General features: G+C 40.2%; 1 pseudogene; it reads left to right on the top strand.

Moving 5' to 3' along the window:
- The first annotated feature begins 15,787 nt into the window (after positions 1-15,787).
- Positions 15,788-25,692, top strand: LOC131911128 (RAD50-interacting protein 1-like; annotated as a pseudogene).
- Positions 25,693-27,955: the final 2,263 nt, after the last annotated feature.

Raw genomic sequence — 27,955 nt, 5'->3', positions numbered from 1 at the left:
TTTCTTTGACAGCTATGCTACAGGTGCAAAGGAGGATCTCAGCAGATGCCCTAGGGTTCCAAGGGCATTCCCTCTCTTTCTGTTACATAGAGGGAGAAGGGATGAGTTGGGTCTGGGAGGTGAAGTTCTGGGGCCTGGAAGAGAGCCTGTTGGAGCTTCTGGTAGGGTTTAGTTATGTGGTTAAGGAGGCTTTCACGCAGGGAGTTCAGAGCTGCCTCATATAAGGGACGAGCAAGGAGAGAAAAAGATGGACTCAAGACCGTAAGAAGCCACAAATTTCCAGAAAGGACAAAATCTCCTGTTTATTAGAGGGGACTGCAAGAGACTAGATTAGATGCCTTCTATCTACAGTGATATCCTTGTGGGTTGGAGTAAAGGTTAGACCCAAAAAGGTGACTGAGGAGTAGACAGCTGGACTTTGGAAGGTGAGATCCTATAACCCCAGCTGGATAAGAAATTTAGGAGAGCAAAGGTGTTAGTTTGACTAAGTTGTAATGACAGGCTTAAGAGTATAATGTCACCTATATACTGTATTAGTTTAGAGCCAGGGAGAGACAGAGAGAGCAGGTCAGAGTCTAGGGCCTGACCAAAGAGTTGTGGACTGTCCCTGAGTCCCTGTGGCAGGACAGTCCAGGTCAGCTGCATAGACAAATGAGTGTCAGGTAGTCCATGTGAAAGCAAAGATGTTTTTGAGACTGAGGGTTAAGAGGAATAGAAAAAGTACATCCTTGAGATCAAGCACTGAAAAGTGAGAGGTCTCTGAAGGGATGGTTGAGAGAAGAGTATAAGGTTTAGACACTACAGGATGGAGGGGAACCACTGCAAAATTAATGAGACAGAGGTCTTGAACCAGGTGGTAGGTTCCATTAGACTTTTTAACTGCAAGTATGGGGATGTTAAAAGGTGAAGAGGTTGGATGGAGCAGCTTTTTCCTTTGAAGGTCAGAAATGATAGGCTTAAGTCCTCTAAAGCTCTGGAGTGAGAGAGGATACTGAGCTTGGGTAATGTAGTGTAGGGTCCTGTAACTGGATAATAATAGGGGGATGATGCATAGCAATAGAAGAGTTTTGGGTGTCCCAGACTTTGGGGTCCACCTGAGAGACTGGCAAGGGAAATGAAATGTTAGAATTAGTAGACTGAGTGGCTAAGAGAAGGAGGGGTGCTTCTGATGAGTTGAATGAGGCCAATAGGGGGAGCAAATGAAATAAAAGATCCTATCTTAGCTAGAAAATCTCTTCCCATTAGGAGCACAACTAAAAATGTGCGGGTGAGAGGGATAACTATGAAAATACAATTAAATGATGGGGTCTGGTGAGGTAGGTAAAGCTGTCCCCCTACCCCAACAGTAGGGAGATGAGAAGGAGAGGTAGGACCCAAAAACTTCCTCAGGAGTAAGTGGCTCTGGGGTCCAAAAGGAAGGAAATGGATCCCCTTGATACTGTAATGGCTACCCTGGGTTCCCTGTGAGAGATGGTTGTGGTACCCAGGAACAGAGCACCTTCAGTAATCCTCACTGATGGCCAAGCCTGGGAGATTGGCTGGAGAGTGGTCTTCATTTGATGTCCCCATGCAACAAGGTTCACAGGGTCAGTGAGCTAACCAGGGTCCCTCTTGGTGGCACTTTGGACAAGGCCCAGTTGGTGACCCATGTGGGGGGGGGCACGCACAAGCCCAGTGACCTTTTCTACCACATTTAAAACAGGGTCCTGGAGGCCTTTGGGAAGCTGGTTAGATAGATGTGCCAGCATTTGTTAGTTCTGTTTATGGGCTTTTTCATCTCTCCCATGGTATACCTTAAATGCCACCACTAAGACTTCTGCCTGTGGAGTCAGAGGGCCCCCTCTCCAGATGCTTAAGTTTAGCCCTGATTTTGGGGAAGCTCTGTGAGACAAAGTGGGTCATAAGGAGCTGTCTGCCCTCTGGGATCTCAGGATCTAGGCTAGTATATTGAAGGAGAGCCTTTGTAAGCCATTCTAAAAATATGAGATGGATTTTCTTTCTTATCTTGGATTACATTATTTAGCTTTTCATAGTTTACTGGTTTGAGGGCAGCCTTACGAAGACTTGCCAGGAGGCAGGTTATAAACCATTCCCTAGCTAGAGAGCCAACTAGGGTATTATAATCCCAATGTGGGTCCTGATTGGGAACTGCCTCAGCCCCAGGAGGATGAGCAGCATTAGTTTGATGAACCTCATCTGCAAGTGTTCTAGCCTGTTCCCAAACTTGTCTGTGCTCCTTAGGAAGTAGGTTATTAGCAAGTATCATATTATACATCGTGAAAGGTGAGGCTATAAGATTTGGTAATATATTGGAATTGTTTAATAAAGGAAGCAGAATTAAAGGTATAAGAACCTAGGTTTTTTTTTTTATATCTGAGAAAGTTCCATGAGGGAGAAAGGGATGTGAACCTTATCCAGTCCATCCACTCTGGCCACCTCTCCCAAAGGGAGAATGGTTGGCAGGTCAGCATGGCTGGAGTCAGATCCCTTAGCAGTCTGAGAACAAGTGATAGAAGTTATAAAGATTGGAGCCAGACAAAACATAGACAGGACAATTTAAGTTAAGAAAAGCTGGCTACAAATAAGCCAAGCTAAGGTCAGGCATTCATAAGAAAGAAAAAAAAAAAAAAGATTGGAGCCACAGTTGGGAAGTTGGAGCGGCCTGATACCGGAGAGGAAGAGGGGACTAGAGGAGGAGCCAATGGGACAAACACTGGAGCAGGAGTGGGAGGTCAGATAGGCAGAGGTTCATTTGCAGGGTTCAGAGCAGTAGTCAGAGATTCCTCAGGTTCAGGTTGCATAGCTAGGAGCATGTGGGCAGGAGAGAAGCAATTAAGAAGGGAGGGTTTAGAGCTTATATAGAAAAAAGCATGGATAGAAGGGAACTCTTTCCAAATTTGCCCATTCGCTGACAGAAGTTAGATAACTCCCATAAAATATCAGGGTCAAAGGAGCCATTAAGTGGTCATTTCTTATTGTGATCTAAGGGACATTTGGGCCATTTTTTTAGTGCAGAGGTGGACAAGCTTAGAGATTTTTAAGTAAGGCATTAAGCTGAGAGGTTTGAGAGTTTCCAGAAGACATCCCAGGGGAGAGGAAGGACTAATAGGGTTGGAAACCTTATTTACCATGACTTCAGCAGAGAGAAATAAATAAATAAATAAATAAATAAATAAATAAATAAATAAAAAACAAACATAATCCAAGACTACCTTCTCAGGCATCCCCAAGATCAAGTGAGGATCAGCAATTAGTGCAAATCACCCAATGCTTTGTCAAGCCAGAAGAGTGAGGGCCAGGGTGTGCATAGCAGGAGGACCCTCCCCCAGGGGTCTGACAGCATTCAATGCTTTGTCAAGTGAGAGAATGAAGTGGGGTGAATGCAGCCTGAGGACACAGACCAAGGATAGGGGTCTGACAGCAAGAATGATACCTCAGACTGCAATTGTGGGAAATGGTTAGAAATGGAAGCCTATGATGGGGGCCTAACATAGCTAATGAAGTCCATGGACAGGTGTACCCCAAATCCTGGGGACACCAGAGAGGTGCCGGATGATCAATGGTCATTCCCACGGGTCCAGGGGACTGTTTACACTGGCTGGAAAAGGAAAACTCACCAATCGAAGCAGCCAGTGTTGTGTGAAGTGGTCCATGGCCAGGCAAATGGAAAGGTGGACAGTCGTAGATAGAGCAAAACCTCGGTACAGGGTTCCAGGCACAGAGCCTGCTTGGTCTCAGCACCAATGTTATTTATTATGTGGTGCTGACTACCATGTGAGAAAAGTCACAAGGCACAAGAAAACGCACTAGAAGAGTTTATTAGGGGAAAGGAAGAAAAGGGGGTGCTTAGGTCTATGGAAATGGTTGTGCAAAGAGAGGAGGGAAGGGTATGTGACCTGCTTTTTATAGATTCCCCCACACATGCACATATGGGCTTACATAGCTATGACATTCATGTGCATAGATTATGTAATCACACTGTGTGAAAATCATGTGACCATGCAGTGCACAGATTATGTAGGACATAAGGCCCTGGAATGACTAAAAGTCTTGCCAGTGCATGTGTGGTCATGGGGGAATGGCTAGTAATTCCATCACCTACCTTTCTTGAAAGGATGCTGTGTGCTTCAAGAGATCTGAGTCATTTTCTAGCTCCTTGGACATTTAATTCTTTGACTCTGAGAAGAACCTTGACACCTAGGCAGCTGGAATCAGCATTGGCACTCCTGTTATATGAGGGCTAGGCTCATGACAGAACACTTCCTTGGTATGCATTCTCTAGGTTCCATCTCCAGAAACAAACACACACAGAAAAACCTTAGACAGGGGTAGGGTAGTACACAGTGAGTAAGTGGGAACTCAGATCTCATCCCATATCCTAAAGAAGGGAACTCAAGAAAATAAATACCTTGAGAGGAAGAGGTGGTGAGAGAGCCAAAGATGCACACCTAAAATCAGTACAGTTAGAGAGCTAGTCCTACAGAGTGATACTGAGATAAAAAAATAGGAAGCAAAGCAAGAGACACACAGGGTAGAGGATGGTGGGGTGGGGCCTTCCAGCAACACACATCCAGGAAATTCTGGGGCAGTGAGTGACTGGGACCAGAGAGCTGGGCAGCTGGCATTGTCCAGCTGACAAAAGTCCTTTCAGATGAGCTGGCTACATGGGAAATGCTGCAAGCCCACAATCCCATGGAGGCCTTGAACCAGGGACCTGGACCTGCACTCCTGGGACTCCTGCCACAGTCTGGTCTTCAGTGTGGCCCCAGCCAGTTCCGAACTGCAGGGAGCAAACTACAGCAGGGCTTGAGCTCACTGAGCAGGGACCAAGAATCCTACAAGACTCCTAGGGTTCCTGAAGCCCACCCAATCCCCACCCCACAGTCTGAAAGATGGAGGGCTAGAGCCTGGGGACTACACAGCCCTTTGGGGATGCTGAGCTCACCATGGCAGAGCCAGGATGCCTCCCAGACCTTGCTAACAGGCACAGGACCTTGCTGGTACAGAGTTCCCAGGACCTTGGAGGGGAGACCCAGATCCAAATATGTGCTCCCATGACACTGCAGAAACAAACACCCCAGCAAGACCACTAAAGCACACTCTGCACACTATCTGTTCTTTGATTGCACTGCACAGTTCTCACCCTGATTCCTGGGATTGGACAGGGCTTCAGTTCTCACCAGGCTCAGACCTGATTGACAGTCAGTGACACCCATTCATGTCTGGATAAAGCAAGAAATTTTGTTCCCAGTGTTTAAGAATGACAACTTCATGATGTCAGGTATTTTAAGGCATGGCTTCCTGTGAGAGAGACCACAACCTCAAATGAACATTTGCACTTAGCCTTGTATAAAAGATGTAGATTTTGTTATAGGGTCTGGTATGGGTTCCTTCCCTCTACCATTTAAAGAGCCAAAAAAGGAGAAATCTATAGCACCACAGGGAGCAGTGTTAGGGGGTATCCATGAGAGAAAACATGGACTTAAGCCAATAGAAAATATTTATTAGCCAGCTGGTACCTACACTGGATGTTAGGGATCCAATGTAGCACCAAGCCTTTCTGAGGTGAGTTTTAAGCATGAAAACCATATTCTGGATTTATATACTTTGATTAACAAGAGCAGTTAGTCAGAAATGCAACTACAGAAGCCAAAAAGCCAGGTTAGTACATTTAGAGACTTCCCAGAACTATAGACTTTGATGGATTAGGCCTTTGTTTTAGTTTTAGCAGGTGGTACTGACCATGTGCTGAGTTTTATATTCTGAATGGTATTTCTATCATGGAGATAGTTATGCTAAGGTCCCAGGGCCTACTAAGGTCTAGGACCCTGTTACATTCTCTATTGGTCTTAGTAAATGATTTAAATCATGGACTCATCCTGCTTAAAGAACATAGTTGGTCCTGAGGACCATTAATTTTATTGAACTGATACATAATTGGCCATATAGTTTAATATGAAGAGCCTTGTCAGAGTCTTGGAGAAGTCCCACAAAAGACCACCATCTATGTATGCAATCAACAAGAACGTTTATTATTCCAGCATACTGTGACCACCCATCTTACAAAAAGGCAAAATGTCAATGACTCCAAGAGGACTTCACAAGCTCCTTTTAAGCACAGGTAAGGGGGAGTTCCTAAAGGTATTAGGTCATTTTTAGATATGATTGGTTTAAGCAAGTGGCAATCATACTAGTATGTTCTAATTGGCCAGGGCTAGTCAGGGGCTAGTTAAGGCTACAGTTATTCCATTTTTGGGAAGGCCTGGACAAGTCCAAGTCTCGGTCCTTATTTGGTTATCTACTGACTGTGGCTCAGGCCTGGCCTGGCCTGGTACTGCATGTACTAGATGTCTTCATCCTTGCTGTCTGGGGTGTTGGAGATTGATTGTCCTTTGTTTGTGGCTCTTTCAGAAACTGCTTGCTCAGTCTCAGAAAACTGAAATTGAGGCAGGATCTCTGAGAGAAGACTGAGCAACCTGTTGTGGTGTCTGCTCTGTTCTCTCAGGCACTATCTTTAATCCAATCAGAATGAGAATTAAAGGCCCAGCCAGTGCTGGTAGCAGACTAGCTAGCCAGGGGAATAAGAGAACAGGAATTAGTATCAGTTCTTTGATTTCTCTTTCTCTCTTTCTCTCTCTCTCTCTCTCTCTCTCTCTCTCTCTCTCTCTCTCTCTCTCTCACTCTCAGGTTTTTCCAACCATGGCAAGCTTTTCTTTAATTATTTCTGATTAATTAGTATAGAAACAACAGGTTTCTCCCAAATCTATCCATAGTTTTCTTCATCTAATGACAAGTCTATGCCTCTCCAATTTTGTAGGACCATTTCTGTAAGGGAACCTGTTGTTTTAATTTAGAAATAGAAACTTATAATACCTCTAGTTCCTGATCAACCCATCTATTCAGTTTGGAAAGCATCTGAAAAGGCACGTTTAATCAAACCATTATTATATGCCCATGAAGTAGTCGCAGGGGTTCAGTAATATTGCTGTTATCAAGATGAATTAAACCATAAGGCAGAATAGCAGCATCAGAATAAGGGGAAGTGCCTAGGTTAAAGGTTAAGGATGTTAGATAAGTTTTAGCCCCATAGAATCCTCTAATGTTGATTTTGGCTTCCCCCAGTCACAATGAGTTTTGTCAGTCAATGGACTGACAGACTGGTTAGTTCCTATTCCTGTGTAGTATGGAGGCCCAGTGTCTAAGCATAACCAGCAATCCTGGTTAATTTCTGGAAGGGAATGGTTAACTCTATCTCCAGGGTCCATTTCTGTGGTATAGAATCTGATTCCCCAGGTTTTCCCTGTTTCCCAATGGCCAGAATATATTTTTCAAAAAACTTCCAGATTTTTTATTTTATGACCATTGGATTACATTTTCTATTGTGTATTTCTTAGGAGTGAATTTTCTTTCTATATATTTATCTTTTTTAGGAAGCCTTTGTTTTACAACCCCAATTTTTGCAATGGAAATTCCCTTGTTTTTGGTAATTGTGGGGGGCAGCAGCACATGTATAAAATTCTAAACTCTGTCTTCCTGTGGCAGAAGATAAATGATTGTGTCTTTCCTTTCTCTAATACAACTAGACATATAAAGTAGGCACCAGTGTACAAAGGTCAAGATGAAGCTGGGTTGCTGGTCATGCTACCTAATACCTTCCCTGTATTTGTCTAAATAAATTTCCAGATACATCCCTGAGGGCAGTGGGAATTGGACCATAACCCTGTATTCATACCAAACACAAGTCTCAGAAGGATGTAGAGGGGCAGGGAGCATGCCTGTGCCCTTCTGTGGCCTCAGTGAAACCTTAATTTTAATGGGTCCATGATCTGGGAACAGTCCATTTGGCAAGTATCTGTGGCTTTAACTTCCTTGACCTGGGTGTGGTGGATCCATGATGTAATGTTAGCTACCTTCACAGCCATAGAGTGGAGAGAATCATCGTGCAGCTGATTTTTTTCCAAGTTGATTTCAATGCTCCTTTGGTTACTCACTTGACCCAGACTGTGTCTCTGCACTTGAACAAGGGAAAACTAGTGATAGATTCTGAGGTCGGCTGGGTCTCTTAAATAACCCATTGAATAGCTTCTTTGTAAGACCAGATGACCTCTCATTCCTTGAGAAAGGAGTGGTTAGAGACTTCTGTCACCTGCTGGCCTCTGAGTCTGGGAGGCTGTGGGGAATGTCTTTCAAACATAATCTCATACCCTCCTTTTATGGGGCACAGAAGGCCCAAAGCAAAGCAAAGGAAAGAGGTCTATCTATCATTCCCTGGACTTTAATAAGATTTTTGTTACAGATTTTTTAAATGTCCTGTTGTGTTTTGGTTTTCTACCTGCCCAGAACTCTGATGTCTATATGCCCCATGAAGTTTTCAACCTATGTCTAAAGCTTTAGCTATTAATTGAGAAGTTTTGCCTATGAAAGGACCAACTGACCAGAAGTGTGAATGACACTGAAAAACTAGATTTCCCTAATGATGAGAGGATTAGGGAGGACTACAGAATGGCTACTTCTACTGTTTCCTAGGTTATTGCTCAAGGTAGTGAACAGAGTCTAAGGAACGGTGAAGCATCAAGTACCAATATGGTCCACAAGAGAAGGGCTTTGGTGATAATGAAGATGCTTGAACTTGAGGTGTTTGAAGGACTTTTAAGCCCAAATAAGGATCCTGGTTAATGATGGTCTCAGAAACGATGACTCAAAACTGCAAGGAAAATCCTTCAGACTTTTAGGGAAAGGAAACCAAAGATGGAAGAGAATAAAATAGTAAACCATGACCCTTCCCTTCTCCTGATAGCCATACTTTGGCAATTGCAACTCTTCAGATCTTACCAAAAAGGGCAATCAGTTTCTCCATATCTTGAATCTGTGTTAGTAATATAATTTGTTCCAGTGGATGTGCAGAACTGAGCAGAAATGTTCTTGTATTAATTTGGTACCAAGGCTTCAAAAGTCTTGGACACTTTTTCCTTGCCCAGACACCAGCAAATCAGTCCATGCTGGTCTTCTGGAGGGATGAGACCACAGGCCACACGTAGCAGAAATATCATGTCTCAACCAACACTTTACCATGCCAGGAGAGACCAGAGAAACAGCCCAGCAGAGACAACTCCAAACTGCTTGCCTGCAGAATTTTGAACTGAGTAAATAAGCAATTGTTGCTATGTGACACTAAGTTTTAAGCCATTTTTTATATAGAGTAATCTAGCAATTCCAGAAATCACAAGAAAGAATAGAAAACAGTAATTAAATGGCTGGGGTCTCAAAGGCAGCCTCTCTTTAATAATGACACTGATTACACCAGTTCTATAATGTAGCTGCAATGAATAGATGTTTGGTGACATTTCCCCCTATTGTCTTAGTCTGTTTGTACTACTTTTATAGGCTGCCATAGACTGCTTAATCCATGATGCAAAGAAATTAAATTGCCTCATGATCCTGGAGGATGGAAAGCCCATATCTGCTGAGGACCATCTTCATGTGTCATAACACAGCAGAAGGCATCACACAATGAGAGACCCAAGAGAACATGAGAGCTGCAAAGAACTGAGCCCCCCTTCCTAACAAACTCTCTTGCACAACAGTGGACATCCCTTGCTGTAACTATGTTAATCCACTCAGCAGAACATGGCCCTCAGGCCCACCTCCCAGCACTGTTGTGTTGAGAATTATGTCCCCAACACAAGGACTCTGTGGTGTTTCTATCATTACAACTCATTCTCTTATTTGCAAATCTAGGTGACGATATCATGACAAACAACAACTAGCATGTTATACAGATTTGGGGGCTACAAATACATGTTCAGCTACACAGTACTCTTTAAAATGTAAAATATTCTTATCATCTTATATAAGGTTACAGTGAGAGTTGAAAGAAAAGAAAACATTTTATGTAGCAAGATGCAAAGAGTAAATATTTGCTTATTACAGTTCTGGCCAGTGGGAAGTCATGATCCAGGTGCATTCTGTCTACTTCCACCATAGGCTCAGTTATTGCATCCTTACGGGAATGAAGAAAACTTAGGGGCCTCCCACTCCTGCAAGCCCTTTCAGAAGAGCATTAAGCCTGTCCATGAAGCTTCCTCCACAGTGTACCTTCATCTTTACAGACCTTACCTCCCAATATCACGACCTTGGCAATTACATTTCAGTGTGAGTTTTGGAGGATGACAAATTTTCAAAGTGTTGCATTATGAAGATCAGTCCTTACAGAAATAAATAATAGCAATACTGCATCTGGAATTTAAAGATCTGACAATAAGGGGACCTTTCTCAACTTTCCTTGTATATTGAAAATAAATTTTTTCATACAATATATTCTCATCACATTTTCCCCTTCATAGTCTGCTCTTTAGGCAGTAAGATGGTATTATAAATCGAGCAGTTCTACTCCTCCAGATAGGCAAAGACAAAGTGAAACACTTCTTACAGAAAAACATAAACACTTTTGTTCTCAGCAACATTATGCATAATAGATACAAAATGGAAACAATCCAAATGTCCAGTAGCTAGTGAATGGATAAAATGTAGTATGCTCATATGATGGAGTATTTGGGGGCAATAAAAACAGATGAAGTACATAGTACACGCTATGAAACTAAGTGAAAGAAGTTGGTCATGAAGAATAATACTTCATATGGTTACATTTACTTGAAAAGTCCATGATTGTCAAAACCATAGGCAGAATAGGATAGTGATTGCCTAGAGTTGGATGGAGTATGGAGAAAATAGAGATACAGACAATAAATGAGGGATTTTGTTGTCGGAAGTAATGACAGTATTCTAGAATTGTGATGGATGCACAACTTGGAATTACTGAAACTATCAATTTGTAATAAAAACAATTTATTTTGTGCATGCTTATGTGTATGTCACAGCACATGTGGAGGTCAGAGGACAACTTACTGGGGTTGTGTTGTTAACTGTTTTTTGTTATCTACAGTGGCCGCCCCTTAAGCAATGGCTTTGGCACAAGGGCTGAGGCCTGAGGGCATTTTGTTCCCTCAGGCACTGACACTTTCAAAGCTACTAAGGGAACTTATCTAAATCTAAAGAACTCATGATTGAAAGATTTAGGTGGAATTCTGTTTGCCCAGAGAGGCTGAATAGCAAGCAGCTAACCTTCTCCCTTTGCTGGTGTCTTCCAAGAAAACCTCATCCTTCTCTCAGGCCCCACTTAAAAAACCCTTGCTACATGTGGTTTCTCCTTACCACTTCCTGTCAGCTACTTGCTGACTCAGCCTCCTACTTGCAGGTTAATTTTATTTAATTTTTGAATTGTTAACAAAGGCAGTAGGAAAAATGCAACACACTTTAAAATAATATTCCCCAATATTCCCCCCTTTTTTCTAAAGAAAAATGAAAGATTTGAACTTTAACATAGTAAGACTGTGTACAATAAGAACAATTATTGAGTAAGGATTACATTCACAATGTACTGAATTCCAATTTACTTGTGTCTGGTAAATTTAAAGAAAATACTCCATAACCTATCCTGTTTTAGTGAATGCAAAATTTTATGCCTAAATTGCTTTCTATCATATCTAAGGAAAACTGCAACTACAACTATCTAATCTTCAGCTCCGTCAAAGACACCAGAAGGATATACTATTATTTGATTAAACAAAAAGTGTATTGCGCCAGGCGGTGGTGGCGCACGCCTTTAATCCCAGCACTCGGGAGGCAAAGCCAGGTGGATCTCTGTGAGTTCGAGGCCAGCCTGGGCTACCAAGTGAGTTCCAGGAGAGGCGCAAAGCTACACAGAGAAACCCTGTCTCGAAAAACCAAAAAAAAAAAAAAAAAGTGTATTGCAAACAACTTCCAAACACTCTGGAAATGACAGAGCCATCTGACTGCCTGGACAGTCACCCAAAGTTCCTCTGCAATGTTGGGGCATCCATTTTTCTCCTACAGGCCCATAGTATCTGGCAGACTTTCCAATGAAGCAGGGAATTTGAAAGACTGTCCCACCTATATTGGAAATGTTTGTCAGTCACTTTTCTCTGTGTCTTGCTGAATGTCTGGCAGTTTCTTTTGTGAAGCAGAAACCCTGAAGGACCATCCTGCCTTGTTTTTGGCAAAGCTCAGTGGTCACTTTCTTGTGGGTCCTGCATGTCCAGTTTATACAACAAACTGTCAAAGAGTCCAGGCAAGAGCAGCTTCTTGTCCAAATGGTTAGATTTGCCACATTGAAAGCAATCTCCACAAGGAGTTTCTTCAATGCCCATCATCTCTAAAGTGAGTTGATACTGCTAGCAGCAGATGTGTCTCATTGTAAGTTAACAAAACATTTTAAATGCTTTGGTGATATATTGTGTCCCCAATATATTGTGCACCCTAATAAAGCATATCTGAGGATCAGAGGGAAAAAAACAGCTACTATATTAAACATAGAAATTAGGCAATGGTAGCATACACCTTTAATCCTAGCATTCAGGACCAGAGATACATCTAGATCTCTGTGAGTTCAAGGCCACACTGGGAACAGAGCCAGGCATGGTGACACAAGTTAGCCATAAAGGTCTGGAGGTCTGTACAGACAGACAGGAAGTAACACAGCTGGGCAGAAAGAAGAAGTGATAGCTGGCTGTTGGCTTGCTGTAAATTGCCTTTATTATGTTTTGGTATGTTTCCTGTACTCCTGATCACTCCAAGACCTTTATCATGAAGGGGTGTTGGATTTTGTAAAATGCCTTTTCTGCATCTAGTGAGATGATCATGTGGTTTTTTTCTTTGAATTTGTTTATATGGTGTATTACATTCACGAACTTTCGTATGTTGAACCACCCTTGTATCCCTGGGATGAAGCCAACTTGGTCGTGGTGGATAATTGTTTTGATGTGTTCATGGAGTCTGTTTGCCAGTATTTTATTGAGTATTTTTGTATCTGTAGTTCTCTTTTTTGTTGTATCCTTGTTTGGATTAGGAATCAGGATAATTGTAGCCTTATAGAAGGAGTTTGGTAATGTTCCTTCTGTTTCTATTGTGTGGAACAATTTAAAGAATATTGGTATTAACTCTTCTTTGAAGATCTGGTAGAATTCTGTGCTGAAACCATCTGGTCCTGGGTTTTTTTTTTTTTTTTGGTTGGGAGAATTTTAATGACTGATTCTATTTCCTTAGGGGTTATTGGATTATTTAAATTGTTTATCTGGTCTTGATTTAACTTAGGTATGTGGTACCTATCCAGAAAATTATCTATTTCTTTTAGATTTTCCAGTTTTGTGGAGTAGAGGTTATTGATGTATGACCTGATGATTCTCTGGATTTCCTCAATGTCTGTTGTTATGTCACCCTTTTCATTTCTGATTTTGTTAATTTGGATACTCTCTCTGTGTCTTTTGGTTAGTTTGGATAAGGGCTTGTGTATCTTGTTGGTTTTCTCAAAGAACCAACTCTTTGTTTCATTAATTTTTTGTATTGTTCTCTTTGTTTCTATTTTATTGATTTCAGCTTTCAATTTGATAATTTCTTGGCGTCTATTCTTCTTGGGAGACTTTGCTTCTTCTTGTTCTAGAGTTTTCAGGTGTGCTGTTAAGTCACTAGTGTGAGATTTCTCCAACTTCTTTATGTGAGCATTTAGTGCTATGAATTTCCCTCTTAACACTGCTTTCATAGTGTCTCATAAGTTTGGATATGTGGTGTCTTCATTTTCGTTGATCTCTAGGAAGTCTTTACTTTCTTTCTTTGTTTCTTCCCTAACCCATTGGAGATTCAGTTGAGAATTATTCAGTTTTTATAAGATTGTAGGTTTTCTGTAGTTTTTGTTGTTGTTGAAATCTAATTTTAAACCATGGTGGTCTGATAGAACGCAGGAGGTTATTCCAATTGTTTTGTATCTGTTGAGATTTGCTTTGTGGCCAAGTATGTGGTCGATTTTAGAGAGGGTTCCATGGGGTGCTGAGAAGAAGGTATATTCTTTTTTGTTAGGATGGAATGTTCTGTAGATATCAATTAAGTCCATTTGAGTCATAACATCAGTTAAGTCCTTTATTTCTCTGTTAAGTTTCGATTTGGGAGATCTGTCTAGTGGTAAAAGTGGGGTGTCGAAGTCTCCCACTATTAATGTGTGGGGTTTTATATGTGGTTTAAGCTTTAGTAATGTTTCTTTTACATATGTGGGTGCCCTTGTGTTTGGGGCATAAATGTTCAGAATTGAAACTTCATCTTGGTGGATCTTTCCTGTGATGAGTATGTAATGCCCTTCTTGATCTCTTTTGATTGATTTTAGTTTGAAGTCTATTTTGCTGGATATTAGGATGACTACACCCACTTGTTTCTTAAGACCGTTTGATTGGAAAGTCTTTTCCCAGCCTTTTATTCCTAGGTAGTGTCTATCTTTGAAATTGAGGTGTGTTTCTTGTATGCAGCAGAAAGATGGGTCCTGTTTTCATATCCGTTCTGTAAGCCTATAGCTTTTTATAGGTGAATTAAGTCCATTGATATTAAGGGATTAATGGCCAGTGATTGTCCATTCCTGTTATTTTTTGGTGAAAGTATGTGTGTACTTCTCTTCTTTGGGGTTTACTGCTGTGGCATTATCTATTGCCTGTGTTTTAAGGGTGTATCTGATTTTCTTAGGTTGGAATTTTCCTTCTAGTGCTTTCTTTAGGGCTGGGTTTGTGGATAAGTATTGTTTAAATCTGGCTTTGTCTTGGAATGTCTTGTTCACTCCGTCTATGATGATTGAAAGTTTTGCTGGGTATATTAGTCTAGGCTGGCATTCATGGTCTCTTAGTGTCTGCATTACATCTGTCCAGGTCCTTCTGGCTTTCAAAGTCTCCATTGAGAAATTGGGTGTTATTCTGATGGGTTTGCCTTTATACATCACTTGGCCTTTTTCCTTTGCTTAATATTCTTTCTTTATTCTGTAGGTTTAGTTTTTTAATTATTATGTGGCAAGAGGACTTTTTGGGGGGTCTAGTCTGTTTGGTGTTCTATAGGCTTCTTGTATCTTCATAGTCATTTCCTTCTTTAAGTTGGGAAAGTTTTCTTCTATGATCTTGTTGAATATATTTTTCTGTGCCTTTGAGTTGGTATTCTTCTCCTTCCTCTATCCCTATTATTCCTAGGTTTGGTCTTGGCATGGTGTCACAAATTTCTTGGACATTTTAGGTCACGACTTTGTTGGCTTTAGTGTTTTTTTTGACTGATGAATCTATTTCTTCTACCATATCTTCAACGCCACAGATCCTCTCTTCCATCTCTTGCATTCTGTTGGTTACACTTGCATCTGAAGTTCCTGTTCGTTTACTCAGATTTTCTATTTCCAGCATTCCCTCTGCTTGTGTCTTCTTCATTTTTTCTATTTCCCTTTTCAGGTCTTGGACTGTTTCCTTCATCTGTTTCATTGCTTTTTCATGATTTTCTGTCAGGGCTTTATTGTTTTCTTCCAGGGCTTTATTGTTTTCTTCTGCTTTATTTGTCCTTTCCTCTAGTTTTTTATAGCATTCTTCCCACTTTTTGTTTGTCTTTTCCTCAATTTCATTTGTAATTCCTTCAATATAAGCCTCTACGCTCTTCATGATGTGATTCATAAGGCTGGTTTCTTCTGCTTCTTCCATTTTTTGATGTTGAAGGAGGGCTAGGTTCTGGTGATGCTGTATTGCTCTTCATTTTGTTGTATGTACTTCTGCCTTGACGTCTGCCCATCTCCTTGTGAACTCATTCTTGGTCTTATCAGCGCACTTGGTCCAGACAGAGCTGACAGATTCTGGAAGCCTCTCTCTCTTGTCCAGATGGGAGCTCCGGGGTGGGATGGGAGCTCTTGTCCAGATGGGAGGTCCAGATGGGAGGTCTGGGGCAGGATAGGAACTGGGGGCTGGTCTTTAAGTCTCAGGAAGTGGCTGGAGTCTCGGGCGAATGGGCGTGGGGGCAGGGTGTGGAGATTGCTGGTCTGCCGGGGGTCATGGAGAAGGTGAGCCTTCCCGGTGGGGGTGGAGGGGATCCTGCCTGATGGCCAGAACCTGGCGCCAAGTTGGGCAGGTCTTCCCAACTTGGCTGGTGCCCAGGGATGGGATATAGGCTGAACCCAGGCACTTCACTCTTGTCTAGATGGGAGGTCTGGGGGCCGCATTTTCTTGTTGCCAAGTGATGGAAAATTCCATATTTATTTATTTATTTTTATTTAAAAAATTTTTATTCATTTTACATACCAACCTCCCACTACCCCCCAGGTCACCTCCCATCCCCTCCTCCAAAAATGTATGGCCTCCCATGGGGAGTCAGCAAAGCCTGGTACATTCAGTTGAGGCAGGTCAAAGCCCCAGAAAATTCCTTTTTTAAACCCATTATATTGGCGTGATGTTTTTTATGAAACTCTGAGGCCTCCAGCACATTTCCTATTAGTAACTGATCAATTTCATCATTACCTTGTGCTAGAGGGCTTGGCAGACCCACATGGGATCTGATATGTGTTATATATATGGGATGATTCCTATTCCTGACTGTTTCCTATAATTGCATAAGTAACAAAGTTAATTCTGACTTATCAGGAATACATTCAGTGGTTTCAATATGTAATACAACTCTTTCTGCATATATTAAGAGGTTCTGAAAAAGCTAATAATACCATGAAAATAGCATGGAATTCTGATTTCTAAACTGAATCATAAAGGCTTTGAGCCATTTTACTTATTTTTTCCTGGTTTATAACCTGCCTTTCCTGATTTATTTTCATCAGTATAGAATGTAGGGACTCCAGAAATTGGGTACCTTTCACTATATGAGGTAAAACCAATTAGTTTTTTTAAAAATAAACTGAAATCTCTTCCTTTTTGGATAATTGCTACTTATCCCTCTCAAAAAAATTACTGCAAGCTCTTTACCAATGTTCATTTTCTGCCCATAATGAAGCAATTTCAGCATTAGTAAAAGACACTACAATTTCTGCTGTGTCCATTCCTGTCAATTGATGAAGTCTTAATTTTTCTTTTAGAATCAACTCAGAAACCTTTTTCAAATATGTATTTAATTTTTTACTATGTTTGTATGGTAAAAATATCCATTCTAAGATAATATCTTTCCTCAGCATTAAAATCCTTGGAGGGGAATGTGTAGAGGGTAAAATAACCAAGATGCAATCAATCTCTAGATCTAAATGATCTACAGGAGCATCCTGTAATTTCTTTTCCACCAAAGCCAATTCTCTCTCAGCTTCATCTGATAATTCTCTTTGACTATTTAAGTACTTGTGACCTTTTAAAGTTTGAAACAAATTACTCAGTTCTTGATTTGTTACTCCAATAGTGGGGTATAGATGGGCGATGTCTCCCAACAATTTTTGAAAGTCATTAAGAGTCCACAGTCTCTCCTGATTTGTACCTTTTGGGGTTGAATTTTTTGTAGACCTATTTTATATCCTAAGTAATTAATAGAATCGCCTCTTTGTATTTTCTTCAGAAGCAATTTGTAATCTCCAGCAAGGAAAATTTTTCTTTACTTCTTCAAATATTTTCTCTAAATTATGTACATTTGAATCAGCTAGTAAAATATCATCCACATAATGATAAATTGTAGATTCTGGATATTGTACATGAATTATTTTCAATGCCTGTCTACTAAAATATTGGCACAGGGTGGGGCTGATTAACATCCCTTATGGGAGAATCTTCCATTGATATTTCTTAATGGACTGAGAATTATTGTAAGTAGGCACTGTGAAGGCAAACTTTTCTCTATCTTTTTCTTGTAAAGGTATAGTGAAGAAATAATCTTTTAAATCAATAAGTATAATAGAACATCCTTTAGGTAATAGAGAAGGCAGGTGAATTCCAGACTATAAAAAGCCCATTGACTGAATCACCTTCTTAGTAGCTCTTAGGTCTGTTACCATTCTCCATTTTCCATATTTCTTTTTAATAATAAATACAGAAGAACTCTGAGGACTGGTTGATTCTTCAATATGTTGAGTATTTAATGCTCCTGTACCAGCTGCTCTAAGGCCTGTACTTTTTCTGATGTCAAAGGTCATTGTTCCACCCAAACAAGTTTGTCAGTCAGTATATATTCAATGCATCTTGCACTCTGTTTTACTTGAGACAAACTACCAATTCCTAAAAGCTGAATATTTACTTCCTGAAGAGGCCAATCTGGATGCCATGATTCTGGCACAATTATTTTCACATATGCACCTGTGTCTACCAATCCCTCAATTTCTATGGCATTCATTCATATTTTTAACTTTGGTCTTTCATCATTTATAGAAGTTTGCCAAAATATTTGCTTTATGGTTTCTCCTGAAAATTTTGTTTTATCTTCTAAAGCTGTCTGGCATCCAGATCAGTATGGTTTTTAATAATAGATAGTAAATCATTCAATCGTTTTGTGGAGGATTTTCCCGAATGCTGGCAGGAAATTATTGAACTACATTTGATATTTGGGCCTAAGGGAGGCCCTTCAGGGTGTTTGCCAATGGCAAAGGGTTACCCTGTCTGTCCCTGGTTGATCTACATTCATTAGTACAATGCCAGCTTTTGCCATACCTTTTGCATACTCCAGAAGGCTGGGGCCTTCTGTTTGAATTATTCTAGAATAAACAATGTTTTTAGGAGCACCTTGCCTAAATTTCCTTTTCAGATGACCTTGTTTGCTGCAATTAAAACACCTAACATTTTGATTTTTCTTCATATTTTTAGAAAGCAGTCCTCCTATCCAAGTATTATCATTGGAAGTATAGGAGCCAGTATTGACTCTATTTCTGATTCATTCTTCTATAGATGTTGATCTTGTCCTTAAAGGCCTAATGACCTTTTTACATTCTGCATTAGCATTTTCAAAAGCCAAAGGTTCAATTAATATTTTCTAGTATCTGGGTTAGATAATTCTATTTACAACTGATGTTAATCTGTGTAAAAAAACAGTGAAAGCTTGTTTCAGGCCTTGTATAATTTTAATATGTGATTCAGTCCTCTTTCCTGATTCTTCAACCCTGTCCCAAGCATACAAGGCTGCTATATGACATAGAATTAGGGTGTTATCATCCAATGTACACCATCTTTGCAAATCAGCATACTGACCCTCATCAAGAATTTGGTCTTGGGAAATCTCATGACTTCTATCTAGCCCTACCTCATTGTTCCAGGGCCCTGGATTCCTCTCTCCATTAACTTCTCCATTGTATTTGAGGACCATCTTCTAATACTGCTGAAACTAAATTCTTCCAGTCTTGTGGAATAATTTTATTCCTAGTTGCCCATGATTTTAACATCAGTCTTACAAAGGGTAAATGCATTCCATATGAAACTACTGCTTCCTTAAATCTCTTTAAGTCTAACTTATCTACAGGATTCCAATTAACTTGTGCATGGCCTTGGGGATGCATATTATCTGTTGATTGTTGTTGGATAGCAACTTGATATATTAAAGTTGGTGCTCTAATAACCTTAGGCTATTCCTCTTCACTTTCACAATGCAATGGTGTGGCAAAATCTGCTCTAAATTTCTCTGTCTGTGTCTGAGCATATTTCTTTTTTTTCATTAGTATATCTTTCCAGGGCCTGCATCCTATTACTGCACTTGTCATATTTAGCACAAAAAACCACCAAGGCTATTATTGATAAGATATTAATTACCATACTGATAGTATATATTATTGGTATTATATTACTGTGTTAAATCATTAATCTTCCCATATTCTGATTCTAACTTCAAGCCTTCTAAGGCAGCAATATAGAGAGTTCTAGCACCCTGCATTGCTATGTTTCCCATTCTTAATGTAGAAAAAAATTTTCAATATTATTTAACTCACTCCTATTCTCCTAAAGGATTTCCCTAATCTCTCACCAATTCTTCTCTGGGCAAGTGGCAGTCAACTGCTCGCATGGAGAAGTCCAGATGGCAGATGCAGCAGAGCTGGCTGGCATGACCCCTCCTTCCTTGTGATTCTACTGCCCTTTGGTTGCCAATTGTTAACTGTTTTTTATTATCTACAGTGGCTCCCCCTTAAGCAATGGCTTTGGCCACGAGGGCTGAGGCCTGAGGGGATTTTGTTTCCTCAGGCACTGACACTTTCAAAGCTTCTAAGAGAACTTTTCCAAATCTAAAGAAATCATAATTGAATGGTTTAGGTGGAATTCTGTTCGCTCAGAGAGGCTGAATAGCAAGTAGCTAACCTTCTCCCTTTGCTGATGTCTTCCAAGAAAACCTCATCCTTCTCTCAGGCCCCACTTAAAAAACCCTTGCTACATGTGGTTTCTCCTTACCACTTCCTGTCAGCTGCTTGCTGACTCAGCCTCCTGCTCACAGGTTAATTTTATTTAATCAAACATATCTTAGAATTGTTAACAAAAGCAGTAGGAAAAATGCAACACACTTTAAAATAATATTCCCCAACAGGGTTTGTTCTGTCATTCCACCCTTTGGGATTCAGGGAACAAATTTGAGGTCATCAGGCTTGATGACAAGTACCGTACCTGGTAAGCCATCTTACTGGTCCTGAACTGTACATTTATTTTTGGGGAGAGGATGAAGGCTGTTATGCTTGTTTGACTTTGTACAGGGACTCATGTAGCCCATACTGGCTTTGAACTCATGGTAATCTGGTGTCAGCCTCCTGAGTGTGGGATTGCAGATATGTCACTGTGCCAAACTGTGTGTGTGTGTGTGTGTGTGTGTGTGTGTGTGTGTGTGTGTGTGTGACAGAGAATTCACCATGGCACACATGTGCAGGCTACAGTTGTTTCCTCCCTCTGTTTTCCATCCACCTTGAATGCAGGTCATCAGGCTTGGCAGCAAATTACTTTACTGATTGAGCATCTCAGTGGTGTTGAACTGTATATCTTAAATTAGGAAATTGTATGATATAGTTCTATTTCAAGATGCTCAGAACTGTGTTAATAAATGTAGTAATAGATGTTTGCTTTCAGTTCTTCCTGCAGCTTCAACAGGAAGCACTGAAGGTCTGCAGAGAATAATGCCCTCAGTAAGCTGCAGCTAGGACAATTAGCCTCCATGGAAAGCTCTGTTTTCAACAACATGATTAATCTCTTAGAGTGTTTAAAGCTTGATACGTTGACTCGCCAAGTAGACCACGTTTTGAGAGAAGTGAAAGGTGCTACAAAATTGTATGAGAAAGAAAGGTATGTCCTGCATGAGTCACCCTTTACATAAATTAGTCAGAGTTGTAGATGGCATGCACACTCCACATTTTAGCTTTTGTAGAACCTCACCCCCAGTTTTGGAGATTAAACTTGGGGTTTTGTGTATGGTAGGTCCAAACTTTGGTTTTGATGTAAATCTTTCTAAAATCTGTTCTTTTGAAAAATTTACTCAGAATAAACAAGTGATAATCTGGATCTCATAGAGAATTAACATATGATCTGGAATTGACTAGCTCAGTATACGAAGTAAAGTGTACCAAGTAAAGTGTCCTGTAGTCTGTGCCCTGTGCATGCTTGCATCTCATAGTTTATTCTTCTGCCTTGATGCCCTAGTATGGTGGTACCTGCATATAGAGTAGTGTAATCAATTTGGAAGTAGTATTAGTTTGTTTGCTAAAATCATAATATAATATTAACTGGTGTCTTTTTAATTCTAAAGATAAACTTTAATTTTTAAATTTACAACAATTGAATTTAGAGTATTTTCAAGAAAATATTTAATATTAAAAGTTAAAATATAAAATAGATACATTTATTTCTTGGAGAGCTTTTAATATTAGACATTACTTTTTAAAAAAAAACTCTAGAACTCACCCAGGACAGTACATCTCCTCAAATTTAAAATGATTTGTTGAAACCTTAAGGATATAAAGTGATAAAAGTCATTCTAGTGAAGGTTGTTTATTTTTCAGATGGCTGTCCCTGCCATCTCAGTCTGAACAGCCAGTGATGTCCCTGTCCAGCTCTGCCTGCCCACTCTTGCTGACTTTACAGGATCATCTGCTTTAGCTGGAGCAGCAGCTTTATTTCTCCTTATTAAGAATTTTCTGGCAAATGCTTGTAGAGAATCTGGATGCATACATGTGTTCAGTAGGTGCTGGGGGTCTGTGCTGATGAAGGCAGATGTGACATGGATTGCTCTTTGTTTCAGATAATCCTTGCTAATCATTTCAGTGAAGGAGGAGCAGCCCAGTTGCAGTTTGATATGACACAGAATCTTTTCCCTTTGTTTTCTCATTATTGCAAGAGACTGGAAACTATTTTAAACAGTAAGCCTAAGTCTAACCTTAAACATTGGTGAATCCAAATTTCAGTATCACAGATATTTATTGTAATAACATCAATTAAAATCTGGAGCTGTAGAGATGGCTCATAAGTTAAGAGCACTTGATCCTCTTGCAGAAGACTGGGGTTTGGTTCTTAGCACTCACATAATGGCTTACAACCACCCATAACTCCAGTTCTCAGGTCTCTAACACCCTCTTCAGGCCTCTAGAGGCACCAGGTACATACAGGGTGCACAGACACATACAGGCAAAACAGGCACATAAAAATAAAATAAAAAATATATATAAAAATTAATTAAAACCCTAAAACACTCATTGTGTATCTATTTTACTTTCAAAGCACAATAGGTAAACCCAGATAATGGGTGTGATCCATATCCTCAGAAAGTTGACCAGAACCATGTGGGACTTGCTTCCTAACATCTGGTTTAATGCTATTTGCTTATTATTAAGAGAATAAACAGAAAATGAAGGCAAGTATAATTCTGCCACCCACAGAAAATAAGAAATCACAACTAGGTTTAGTGCCAGGTTATAGCCCAGATCAGAGGAAAATTAGTTTTCTTATAAATTTAATATTAGTTTTAATTTTAAGTATAGTTATAAACATGAGAAGAATTACTAGAAATCTAGTAAAAATTTACTGATTTAAAATTTGCATTATGTATAGGGTTTGTGCAATTTGGAAACATTCATTTAAAACATAAAAACTTATGTTTACTTATTTCAAGAACCTATGATTGCTTCTTGTTTGCTTTTCTTTTTGTAAAATGGGATTTCAGGTATCCCTGGCTGGCCTTGAATTTAGTATATAGTGCTGTGGGTCTCAGAAATATGAAATAGGAATTCAGCTGACTATGAAAAACCTGGAAGAAACCAAGGGCCCTTTCCAGATGATAAAGCCAAGACTTAAAGATTTTGAATATTAGCCGTTTCCTGCTATGAATTTCATGTGTGTTATTATAGTTTTCCCGTTTGATTCTAAGAACTTCTAACAGTGTGACTGATCATTTATTGGGCACAGTTTTCCCCTATACAATTAAGGTATTTGGATAACTTCCCCCAACTGTGTTAACAACAGTCACATAGGTAAGAATTTTTTTCCAGGCTTTTGTGTTAAAATCAGATATGTCCTTTAGCAAGTATCCAGGGCCAAGGCCATTTCTGGACAAAAGCATCTTTATCTAAGATACCTCTCAAACATCCAAGAACAAACTGTAGATAGATAAGCATCCAGACCACCTGCTAGTCTCCTGAAAATAAGGTAAATACCCAGAGAGAGACAACTGCCAAGGCCAGGTAGATGTTAGGTACAAAGCCTTGTTTCTTGTTCAAATTTTGCTCAAACCTATGGCCCAAGTGGTATCTCTAGACTTCCCCTTTAACAATTAACTCAGAACAAAAGAAGTTTTACATACCAGGTACATCAAGCTGTGACACAGGCTATCTAGCCAGTGAGTTCACTTTCTCTGCCCTGCCAGAAAATGTCACAGCTGAGATTAGGCTGAGACAGATATGCTTTCAAAGGAAAAGGAGGCAGTTTTATTTTCACCTGTGACTTAGCAAATTATAGGCTCTTAACATTTTTAACTAACCACTTCTAAAAATATAGTTTGAGCTCATAGATTCCCTTTCTCAGATCTATTATCTGAATTTAGCCCTCAGTTGATTCTATTTCTCATTATTCATTTCCCTTTTGGGTTGCAAATTATAGCTCACAATTACTGCTCTTTGTGTGGATATTATCACCCCTCCTTTTGACCCTGGGGGAATTCAAGCCTGGTGACCTTGCCTTAGCCAGAGCATTGCTATTGCATGGGTGTACAACTGTAAACCTCAGAGACTTGAGGAGGACTAGATTGGAGAACCAGAGAATGAGATGGAAGATGGGGAAGAACTAGATGGGTGAATTAAGATAGAACTTAGAACACCAGAAAATGTAGAGAGATATCAGGCACCGGGCAGTGGTGGCACACACCTTTAATCCCAGCACTTGGGAGGAGGAGGCAGGTGGATCTCTGTGAGTTCGAGGCCAGCCTGGGCTACAGAGTGAGTTCCAGGAGATGCACAAAGCTACACAGAGAAACCCTGTTCAAAAAGTCAGGAGAGAGAGAGAGAGAGAGAGAGAGAGAGAGAGAGAGAGAGAGAGAGATCAGTCAAGAAAGGAGCTAAGTATGAGGGCAGAAAAGTAATTGTGTAGAGAGAGAACTAACTCAGAAGAATAAAGTGAATGGACTAAAGAATTTTGTGTACATAGATTTATTCCAGAATTCCTCAGATTAATTAATTTGCCACTGGTAGCATCTCTTCTGGAACTCTGGGAAAAGACTATAGAGGGGCTGGACCCCAATAGTCTTTGTTAATGTAGTAGCAGAGGACGACCCTGAGTTTCTGACCCTCCTGCCTCCCTCTTCTGAGTGCTGTGATTATAGGTGTACAGCCTCCACAGCCTCAAGTCCTCACCTATGCTTCATTCATGTTAGGCAAGCACTCTACCTAGTGCATTAAATCTCCAGTGCTTATTTGTTTATTATTATTATTTTGGTTTTTTGAGACATGGTTTCTTTGTGTAGCCATAGATGCTCAAGAACTAGCTCTGTAGACCAGGCTGGCCTCGAACTCATAGAGATCCTCCTGCCTCTGCCCCCTGAGTGCTAGGATTAAAGGCATGTACCACTGCTACCTAGCTTTTTTAAACTATTATTTAAATTTTTAAATTTCATGTTCTTGTGTGTGGAGGCCAGATGACAACTTGTGGGAAATGGTTCTCTCCCTTCTACCATGTAAAACCCAAGAATTGAACTCAGGTCATCAAGTTTTCCAGTAGGCACTTTACCCCTGGGCTATCTTACCAGCCTTCCCACTTCTGTTGTGGTTTTAGTTTTCTGAGACAAAGTCTCAGTATGTAGGCTTGGCTAGCCTGGAGCTCACAGTTTTGACCAGACTGTCCTGGAACTCAGAGAGATACTCCTACTTTTACTTCCTGAGTGCTGGAATTAAAAGTGTGCCACCATCTCCAACCTATTTATGGTTTTGTTTTGTTTTTTGCCTTTTCTGCTATGTTCATTTTTATTCCTTTTCCTTTTTTCCTATGTCCCATTTCTACCTAAAACCATTGCTATATTTAATACTCTGTTAACGTCAAACAGTGTACTGAGACAAAACTCTAGTGTTCTATTAATCCTGTACACCTTCTGTAGTCTCAACATATTTAAAGAGCTAAATAGTAAGTTAATAGATAGTCAAAATGACTGTGTAGACCTCCAAAGGTCATGGTCATGGATAGGTGACACAGAGGATCTCTCCTTCCATTTGTTCTTGTCTTCCTAAAGAGTGTAAAAGCAACCTGCATTGTTCTGAATTTGAACATTGGTTCTGCATTACTCCTGAAAGATATCCTGCAGTCAGCTTCTGAGCACCTTCCTGCCACAGCAACCTTAAATGAAGTTGGAATTCACAAATTGGCTCAGCAAGATGTTGAGACTCTGCTTATTTTGAAGACAAACTGGCCTAACACTAGGAAATAATGTATCTTTGAGAAAAGGGTTGTTTAGCAAAGAAGATAGTTGGATTGAAGTTGCCTGATAAAGTTCTGAATACATGAAACTGAACAAATGAAAACTTGGTAAAATCATTTGTTATGTTGAGTTATGATGTCACTAAAACACTGAACATGTTTCCTCTATCCTCCTGTTCCGAATAAGACAACAGAAAACTCAGCTGTGAGAAGCAGAGTAATTACACATTTGGAATTACAAATAGGAATGCAGACATCTGAGGACAGTGTGAAAGCAAAGGTCAGCCATAACTGACCTCCACTTTGCCAATCAAGGGGAGCTGTTGTAGAAGGCTGAACACAGTCAATACATGTAGAAATACTAACTTATGGCTATATGTTGACATTTGTGTTTCCTGTATCCAGTTTGGGATTATACTATGTTTATATAAGAAATACATAGTGAGCTGGGAGTGGTGGAAGACACTTATAATCCCAGCACTCTGATTGCTGAGGCAAGAGGATCATTGTGGGTCTAAGACTTGCCTGGGCAACATAGTAAGATTCTGTTTCACCAGAGCAAAACAAAACAAACTGCCATCAAACCAAAAATACAACAGTTTTATGAGATGGTGGTTAATCTATGGTTGTTACTATTATTCAGTTCTCATGTACTTCTATTTAACTATTTCTTAGTTGTATTTGTATGTGTATTCATGCACAGGTGTGTGTGTGTGTGTGTATTTGTGCATATGTGGGATATACATGTGCATGTGTGTGCCTGTGGAGGTTAGAGTTCAACCTTGGGTATTGTTCCTCAAGACATCCACCTTGTTAAGGAGACAGGGTCTCTCACTGGGACTTTGGGCAAGACCCAAGGTTCTTCTGTCTCTGCTTTCCCTAGACAGACATTACAAGTGTAAACCATCATGTCAGATTTTACATGGGTTCTAGGGAGTGAACTCTTTATGCTTACTTGTCAATGGCAAATATTTTACTCTTTACCACTAAGCAACTCCTTAGCTCTTCCTAGTTCCATTTCTTGTGACAATGACAATTCTTCTTCCTCTAGTTGAACATTTTAGAGTCCAGATACTGCTTTAGTCATTTGCCTGTGGTAATAATTATGTAGCTGACAAGATAAAAATCCTCTCTGTCTCTGTCTCTCTCTGTCTCTGTCTCTCTCTGTCTCTCTGTCTCTCTGTCTCTCTCTGTGTGTGTGTGTGTGTGTGTGTGTGTGTGTGTGTGTGTGTGTGTGTGTATTTGAGCCTGTGCAAGTGGAGGCCAGAAGTTGATGTTGAGTGTCTTCCTCAGTTGCTTCCCACCTTATTTTTTGAGGCAAGGTTTCAGTGAACCTGGAGCTCATTGATTTAGCTAGACTGGATGGCTAGTAAGCTCTAGGGATCCATCTGCTTTTCCCGGTGCTGGGGTTACAGACATGAGCAGCTATGCCCAGCTTTTACATGTGAGCTGGGAATTTGAACTCAAGTCTTTATAGTTGTTCAACAAGGCCTTTACCAGCTGAGCCATCTCCTTGATGTAAAAAAAAAAAATTCTTTTTCCTCTTAACATTTCCTTGGTCTTGGGAGAGAGAGAGAGAAAGAAAGAGATTGACTGACTTGCTCAGGCTGGGGTTGAACTTATGATCCTCCTACTACCCCCACCACCACCAAGTACTGGGATCCTAAACATGCATTACCATGCCTGCTATTATCTATTTAAAGTCATATAAATATGTAAATATGATTGTGTGTATATGTATAATGTGAGTGGGGGAGTGTCATCATGCATGTGGACATCAGAGGACAACTTTGTGTCATCAGTTTTCCCTTTCTGCCTTTATGTGAGTCCTAAGGATCAAACTCTGGATTCCTGGCTTACACAGGAAGCACTTTACCTACTCTGCCTTCTCACTGGCCCTACTCTATATTATATATAGAAATTTAGTATTGACTAGCAGACTGGGCCTCCTTACTTCATGTCTGAGAATGGATGATGTTTCCTTTTTTTTTTTTTTTTTGTCAAATTCTCTCTACATAGCTCTGCCATCTTGGATCTCACTATATAGATCAGGCTGTCCTTGAACTCACAGAGATCTGAGTGCTGGGATTTAAAGGCATGCTCCAACAGGCCCCACATTGATGAGGTTTTCTAATGAGAAAAGAACGAGGCTGCCTCTGTAACTTCCTCTCTAACTCTGTCATTACTCCTCTCTTTCAGGGTCAGTTTTCCCTGCTTTCACTCTGTAGTTACTAAAAGTTAAGGGAAATGAAATATTTCACTCAAAAGATAGT

Source organism: Peromyscus eremicus, chromosome 5 (assembly GCF_949786415.1).
Source record: "Peromyscus eremicus chromosome 5, PerEre_H2_v1, whole genome shotgun sequence".
NCBI lineage: Eukaryota > Metazoa > Chordata > Mammalia > Rodentia > Cricetidae > Peromyscus > Peromyscus eremicus.
Note: the sequence above shows the minus strand (reverse complement) of the source record. Positions and strands in the feature narration are given on the sequence as shown.